Source organism: Pelodiscus sinensis, chromosome 10 (assembly GCF_049634645.1).
Source record: "Pelodiscus sinensis isolate JC-2024 chromosome 10, ASM4963464v1, whole genome shotgun sequence".
NCBI classification, from domain to species: Eukaryota; Metazoa; Chordata; order Testudines; family Trionychidae; genus Pelodiscus; species Pelodiscus sinensis.
In genome coordinates, this window is record NC_134720.1 from 31,807,852 (window position 1) to 31,815,291 (window position 7,440).

Here is a 7,440-nt window from a genome sequence, read left to right on the forward strand (position 1 = left end):
ACTTAAATAACCTTTTTTCACTCTTTTTGAAAAACTATACAGTCACAGTTAAGGTTGAAAAACTTATAGAATCCATGTTAATCTTTCTTCATTCAGTTTCCTTACCCGATCTTTTAGCATAATTTTAGAGTAAGATTGAAGTCAACTTAGTTTCTGGGGTGGGAAACTAGAGGCTCAGGGCTACAAGGGGCTGGAGCACACAAAATCTACTAGCCTTGGGCACATTAGACTCTGGTGTGTGAGGGGAATATGGGGACTGTCTCAATTGGGGGCCGCATCAGTGAGGATTTAGGGTTTTTGTTGTGATGGTGGATTTTTTTTTGAGGGGGGGGGGTCAGGTCAGTGGCCCCTAATCCAAAGTTCCTCATCCCTGTGCTAAACCAATGCCAGGTGCCCTGAGAAACTTCAGGTTCTAGCAAAATTACATCCATTAGTCCTAAACACTGCTTGAATTGTAGGACTGCTGGAATGGACTCTTACAACTTTGAAGTCAAGAGAAGCTTGTCCCTTTAGCTTCAATATGGCTAGAATTTCACCTGTGGGTGCTGTTTGTGCCTTTGCCGTGTTTAGACCAAAGCTAATCATTTAATTTTTCTGTACTTTAATTTACCTGTAATAATGCTGCTCTAGCTTCCAGGGGTGCAGAGTCGTTAGTCCCAAATTTTAAGAATTGTGCACATAAGTAGGCATGAAAATATTAAACCTTTAATTGATCATCTGTACTCTTAATTATACAATGTTGCAATTCTGAAAATATGAATCCAGTTCTATCCATTTAACAGAATAATTCAGATAGCTATGCTGTGTATAAGTATTTGCAAAAGGTTTTGAGATTGTATTTTTCCCCAGTTATACCACAATGCACCTATATGGTGCCTTTCATTTGACAAATATCCTCCTTGGGGGATAGTCAAGTAGATTAACATGGGACTTGGGAGCCATGAATGCCTGAATTTTAATCTGCTCTATATTCAGTTTATGGAAAGATTTTTAACCTCTCTGTGGCTACGTCTAGACTACATCCCTCTGCCGACAGTGGGATGCAAATCAAGCACTTCAGATTTAAATATCCCACACTTCATTTGCATACTCACGCCTCAAAAAATGAATACAGGATCTACCGAAAAAGTCCCCACTGTCAGCAGAAATGCTAAAGAGCCGCGGCAACATGATACTTTCACTTTCGACACTGAGCCTGATGGGCACAGTGTCGGAATGTGAGTATGTAAATAAGCCCGTGATATTTAAATCCCAGGTTCATTTGCACTTTCAAAGTGCTTGATTTGCATTCCTCTGTCTGCAGAGGTTTGCAGTCTAGACACAGCCTGTGTGTAAAATGGGGATAATGCTTAATATAACACATTGTATTATTAGGAGGATTAGTTAACATGTGTGCTGCATTTTTAAGACATATCATTTACATATATTCAATATAATATTTAGTGTACTGGGTCTCCTGTTTGAACAAATTGTCTGTTGATAATCCTAGCACTGTTTGTTATATGTACAGGCAGTCCCCAAGTTACGCGGATCCGACTTATGTCGGATCCGCAGTTACGAACGGGGCCGTTCCTCTCCCTGGTCTCCAGCAGACCAGGGAGAGGAAGCAAAGCGGTGGAACACGTGGGCAGCGGACAGGGCTGTCCGCTGCCCACGCGCTCTGAGGCTTGGCTCTGCTTTGCCCCCCCCCCGGTCCCCCTGGTCTACAGACCAGGGGGACGGGCGGGGGGGGGGGGGCAAAGCAGAGCCAAGCAGAGCCAAGCCACGGAGTGCGCGGTCAGCTGACAGCCCAGACACGTCTGGGCTGTCAGCTGGCCGGGCGCTCCGCGGCTTGGCTCTGCTTTGCCCCCCCCCCCCGTCTCCCTGGTCTGCAGACCAGGGAGACGGGGAAGGGGGCGGGGGGGGGCAAAGCAGAGCCAAGCCGCGGAGCGTGCGGTCAGCTGACAGCTGGCCACGTCCTCTGCGGCTTCGCTCTGCTTTACCCCCCCCCCCCATCCCCCTGGTCTGCAGACCGGGGGGGGGGGCAAAGCAGAGCCAAGCCGCGGAGCGCTCAGTCAGCTGACAGCCCAAACGCGTCTGGGCTGTCAGCTGGCAGCGCGCTCCGCGGCTTGGCTCTGCTTTCCCCCACCTCCCCCTGGTCTGCAGACCAGGGGGACGGGGGGGGGGGGGGGCGGGGAGGGGCAAAGCAGAGCAAAGCCACGGAGCCCGAGGGCAGCAGGACAGCCACGGCGCGTCTGGGCTGTCCCGCTGCCCCCGTGCTCCATGGCTTTGCTCCGGACACCTGTGGTACAGCAGCTGGGGCGCTGCCAGTTGGTCCCGTAGCGCCGCTCTGGGCGATACTGGACCAACCGGGCAGCACCCCAGCTGTTCTGCCCCAGGCGTCCTGATTCAGCCACTGCTGGTCAGATTCAGCAGCGGCTGAATCAGGACGCCTGGGGCAGAGCAGCTTGGGTGCTGCTGGGTTGGTCCAGTAGCGCCGAGGAGCGGCGGCGCTACTGGACCAACCCAGCAGCACCCCAGCTGCTCTGCCCCAGGCATCCCCAAGTCAGCCGCCGCTGCTGAAACTGACCAGTGGCTGACTACAGGAAGCCCCTACCCCGGGCTTCCTGGAATCAGCCACTGATCAGTTTCAGCAGCGGCTGAATCTGGACGCCAGTTCCGACTTACATACAGAGTCAACTTAAGAACAAACCTACAGTCCCTATCTTGTACGTAACCCGGGGACTGCCTGTATAGTAGCATCAAACTGAGATCAAGTTGTCATTGAGCTAGACTAGGGGTGGGCAATAATTTTTTGCTGGGGGTCACTTCAGAAATTTTTGAAGTGGCCCCAGGTTGCACCAGAAGGGGCGGGGTCTCCAGCGGAAGGGCTGAGGCCAGGTTCCTCACCCTCAGATCATGATTAGTCTGGGGGTAGAGGAGCGCCTTTGCCCCCTCCTAGGTTCCTCCTGGGTGCCCATGCCCCTGGTGTGGGAGGAGACTTTCTGCGCTCCCTCGCTGCTCGCAGGGCAGGGGCAGAGCAGAGGAAACTTTGTGTGTTTGCCCTGCCCCCATGTCCTGATTAGCCTGCGGATGGGGGAGTACACAAAGTCTCCTCCCGCCCTGCCAGTAGCACCTGGTATTTCTAAGCACCCCATGCTCCTGGCAGGGTGGAGGAAACTTCATGTGCTTCCTCCCCGCCCCCAGGGCCTAATTGACCTGGGGATGGGGGAGCTGCAGGGCATCTGTGGGCCAGAACCACCCCCTTGGCGGGCTGGATTCGGTCTGCGGAGGCCCTTTTTGCCCACCCCTGTGCTAGACACTCCACAAGCAGATAGCAAGGGGATGTCTCCACTTTAACTGAGCATGTGATTCCCAGCTCAGGGAGACACACCTGCAAAATCATATGTACTTGTCTGAGACCCTCCCTCCCCCCCCAAGCTCATTCATACCAGGGTAGCTAGCCGGTACTGCTGCTCATGCTCCAGGGGTATTTTTAGCATGCTTGGTCAGAACAAGTGCTAGTACGCCACCTCAATCATACGTACAGCTCAATGTAGATATACCTTAGTCTGTGCTGCCAAGAATATGTTTGCATGTTGTCACTTTGTTTGTTTGTTTGACTAAACAAATCTTAGTATCTGTAAGGTTCAGTTTATCCTTCATGCCATGCATGTGAGCAGTGATGAACGCATGTCAAACAGACATACGAAAATCACAAATCTAATCTCCTCTACAGTGTTTTGAAGCAATGTCGTACAGTTATTTACGTCATCCTAACATACCCAATTATTCTAATTTGCCATCTGTTTAGTGGTACTCTTTCTGGATCTTGCCTATTAACAGGCATTAGCAAAGATATGAAATTCTATGTGCAGGGTTTGTAAACTGAGGCCTTTTGGTTTGTTTGAAGCATGTGTCGGCAAACCAACTGCTGAACGTTTACTTGCTGTGAAGGGTCTTTGTTTTGTTAAGTGTTTGTTTCTGGTAAGATTGGATCTGGTCTTATTTTAATGTTAATCCATCATGGCTCACGTTCACAAATACACATTCTTAAACACACCTTTGTTTTCAAAGAGGTTCACACAGACCTAGACGCAAATCTCTGTAAAATGCAGCTTAAGGATCTGATGAGAGACAGTCAGGGAAATAACCCACTTCCTTCCCTGACAAACAGTATCTTTGTTCCAGAAGACCCACAAAACCCTGATCGACCAAGGGGGACTCACTCGGCTCACATGCCTATGTACTTTACCACAACTGACTCTGACACTATACTCTCTATGGATGGCGGCATCCCTGAGAACACTTATTCACTGATGCTTCAAAAACTGTACCATCTTAATCTGGGACAGTGCTGGTTATGTATGATAGGTATCTTCTGAACTGTGTAAACCAATGTTTGTGACTTCCCATAACCCAAGATTGACCTCAGATGTATAGTGCCTCCCTTCTTAAATTTGTATCTTCTAAGCTTTCTTTAAAACATTAGCTTTTAGTAAAATGTATCAATACATGATACAATTCACAGTGACCAAGGAAATCTCAACCACTGAATGTAACAGACTCTGCTATTATGATACCTATAAGCTGCTTCTGTACCAATAACCTCTCCTACACAGCAGGTAGTATGTAAGCTTTGATCAGTCTTGTACTTTACAGAACAGTGGTGTCCTGAATTCATTAATCATTAAAGCACAGTCAACTGCATTATATAAATTGAGTGAAAGGTTTTTTTTCTGTAATGTCTTTGGTAAGTTAAACTTACGAACCTGTAAATAGATAAGTCTCATAGGCTATGTTTAAAGGGGGGAAAATATGTGATTTTTGGCATGCCACATCACCCCCGCTGGTCCAGAAACTTAGGCTGCGTCCAGATTGGCATGATTTTGCACAAATACTTTTAACAGAAAAGTTTTTCCGTTAAAAGTATTTGCGCAAGAGAGTGTCTATACTGGCATGTGCCTTTGTGCAAAATGCAAAAGATTTGTTTTCGCAAAAAAGCATCCGTGCCAGAGTAGACGCTGTCTTGTGCAAGAAAGCTCCGATGGCCATTTTAGCCATCGGGCTTTCTTGCACAAGAAATTAACTTGGCTGTCTACACTGGCCCTCTTGCACAAGTATTCTTGAGCAAGAGGGCTTATCACTGAGCGGGAGCGTCGGAGTATTTGAACAAGAACCACTGATTTTGTACCTTACAAAGTCAGTGTTCTTATGCAAATACTCGCAGCCAGTGTAGACAGGCAACAAGATTTTGCGCAAAAGCAGTTGTTTTTGCACAAAATCATGCCAGTCTAGATGCAGCCTTATTGTAAAGAAACAGTGATTGCTAATCAAGATTTCTAGGCTCCATGCACTTTCTTATAGGACTTCACTATGCTATATCATAATCTTCAGCTGATATCCTCATGTATCATGTCTTGCCATAAGGGATAAAACATCAGACAGTGTTCTATAGCCCTGTTAAACAAGTGAACAAGTAAATCATCCAGAACAATTCCAAACTTGTGTTAGATTCTCCAGCTATGGAATATTCTTTATGGTCTAGTAAGAGTATCAACCTAGATCTGTTTTAACTTCAAAAGTTGATAATGTTAGTCACATTTCCAGTGACTAGAAGTATCAAAGGTCCTTTCTTTAGCAGACTAAAACCATCATGCACGATCTCTGACCATCTATCCTATAATGAGTGTTAGTAAAACACCAACTGCTAGAGTCCTCATTACCTTCTGGGCCACACTGAAGTCCTCTCCAGAAGTTGATAGATATTTAGAGCCAGTTTCTGAGAGTTTCTACTTTGCTGCAGTCAGTCCTGCCCTACTCTGTGTCATTTCCAGGAAAGGGCTGAGAGAGAGCATGCTTTTGACTGGTGGGTTGTTGTTTTTTTAAATTTTAAATAGTATTGTGTAGGATTTGAAAAAAAATCCTTGGGCGGGAGGTGGGGGGGGGGGGGAATGGAAGAGTTGGGTTTTGTTTTTTTGGTAACACTATCTATGTATTGAATTTCCCTCTCTTTTCCCTCACTTATTGAAGGGGGCGGGAGAAGGGGAGGAGGAATTGTGAGAATTCTGAGGGCTTGTCTTCACTGCCCCAGAGATTAGCTCTGCATCAGTTGATCTTCCAGCATTTGATTTAGTAGTTGGGAGGAGTAAGGAAAGTGGATGACCTGCTGTGGGGCTGCTCCAGAAAACTGATGTAAGGTACATTGACATCAGTTTTCTCCACCAGTTTAAACCTGACCTTAGTATGATATTTTAATCATCAGGTTTTTGTTTTTCTTGAAGTTGTTGACACTTCTCAGCAAAGGTACTTCTTGAGGTAATATGGGCCTGAAAAATCCTGCTGCTGGGATAACTAGGTGACTCTTTTAGATCCACACTGAGCAACATTATGAAGGAAAACTCTACTGTACATTGCTTTCATAGGTTTTTATCTTCCCCCTTAGACATCTGATATACCCACTGCACTTGTCCTTTCCTGTTGGAGAAGGATGAGCTTATATTAAATTGGAGCAAAACACTGGATCAGAACTTGATGCCTTTTACCTTTCAAATAAATAAATAAATAAATTGTAACCTAATATAAATTGGCATGTGCCATACAAGCCTTTAAAGAATAAAGTGAAATTTTAAACTGCTTTATAAGGTCTGAGCTTTTTCCAGTCCAATGACTCAAAATAGTATTGCTTTCCATACAGTGGTGTCCAACGAGGAAAACCAAATATAGAATTTTTTTTATTGCATTTAAAGGAAGGGCATAAAGAAAACTTGTTGTTGCTCAAATTATTTTTGTCCCTATCCAGCACAGTATATTAGCATGTGCATAACTTTGAAGCACACGAGTAGTCTCTTTGATTTCAATCAAACTGTTCACATGTTTAAATTTGTTTCTTAAATACCTTGATAAATTGGGGCCTTAATTGACAAAAATCCATAATGTGAAAATCAGCCCTTCTTTCAGTGGTTGACAAAGCTCTTTGATAACTGCCATCTATAAACTGATTGAGAAAAGAAGGATCCTTAGATTGTTTCTCTGTGAGTGACTGGTAGCTTTTTAAAAAGATATAATTTTAAAGGACCATGTTTCTGGGTCCTTTAATGTTGCCTGGCCTGGCTAAGCACCAATAAGGTGGTAGACACAGATGCAAAGATTTCACAAAAGTGTATTACAGCAGCTTTTCTCTCGATCAAATTATGAGTAATAGACCATCAACAATATAGTTTTTAAATGAGGTCAAACACTTTTATGCTTCAGTGTGTGTCTTACTGGCATCCTGGAACAAACTGATGGTTGTGATAAATTACATCTTACTAAAAGTCTCCTTCTTATTTTAGTTCTCGTATGGAACTGTTTAGGGTAGAGTACCTTTCTATCTGGACAGACTCTGCTAAAACTTAATATCTGTCTGGACAATGTGGTGTCAATAACTTGGTTTGTTTTGAATGTATGTGAGTGTTCCCT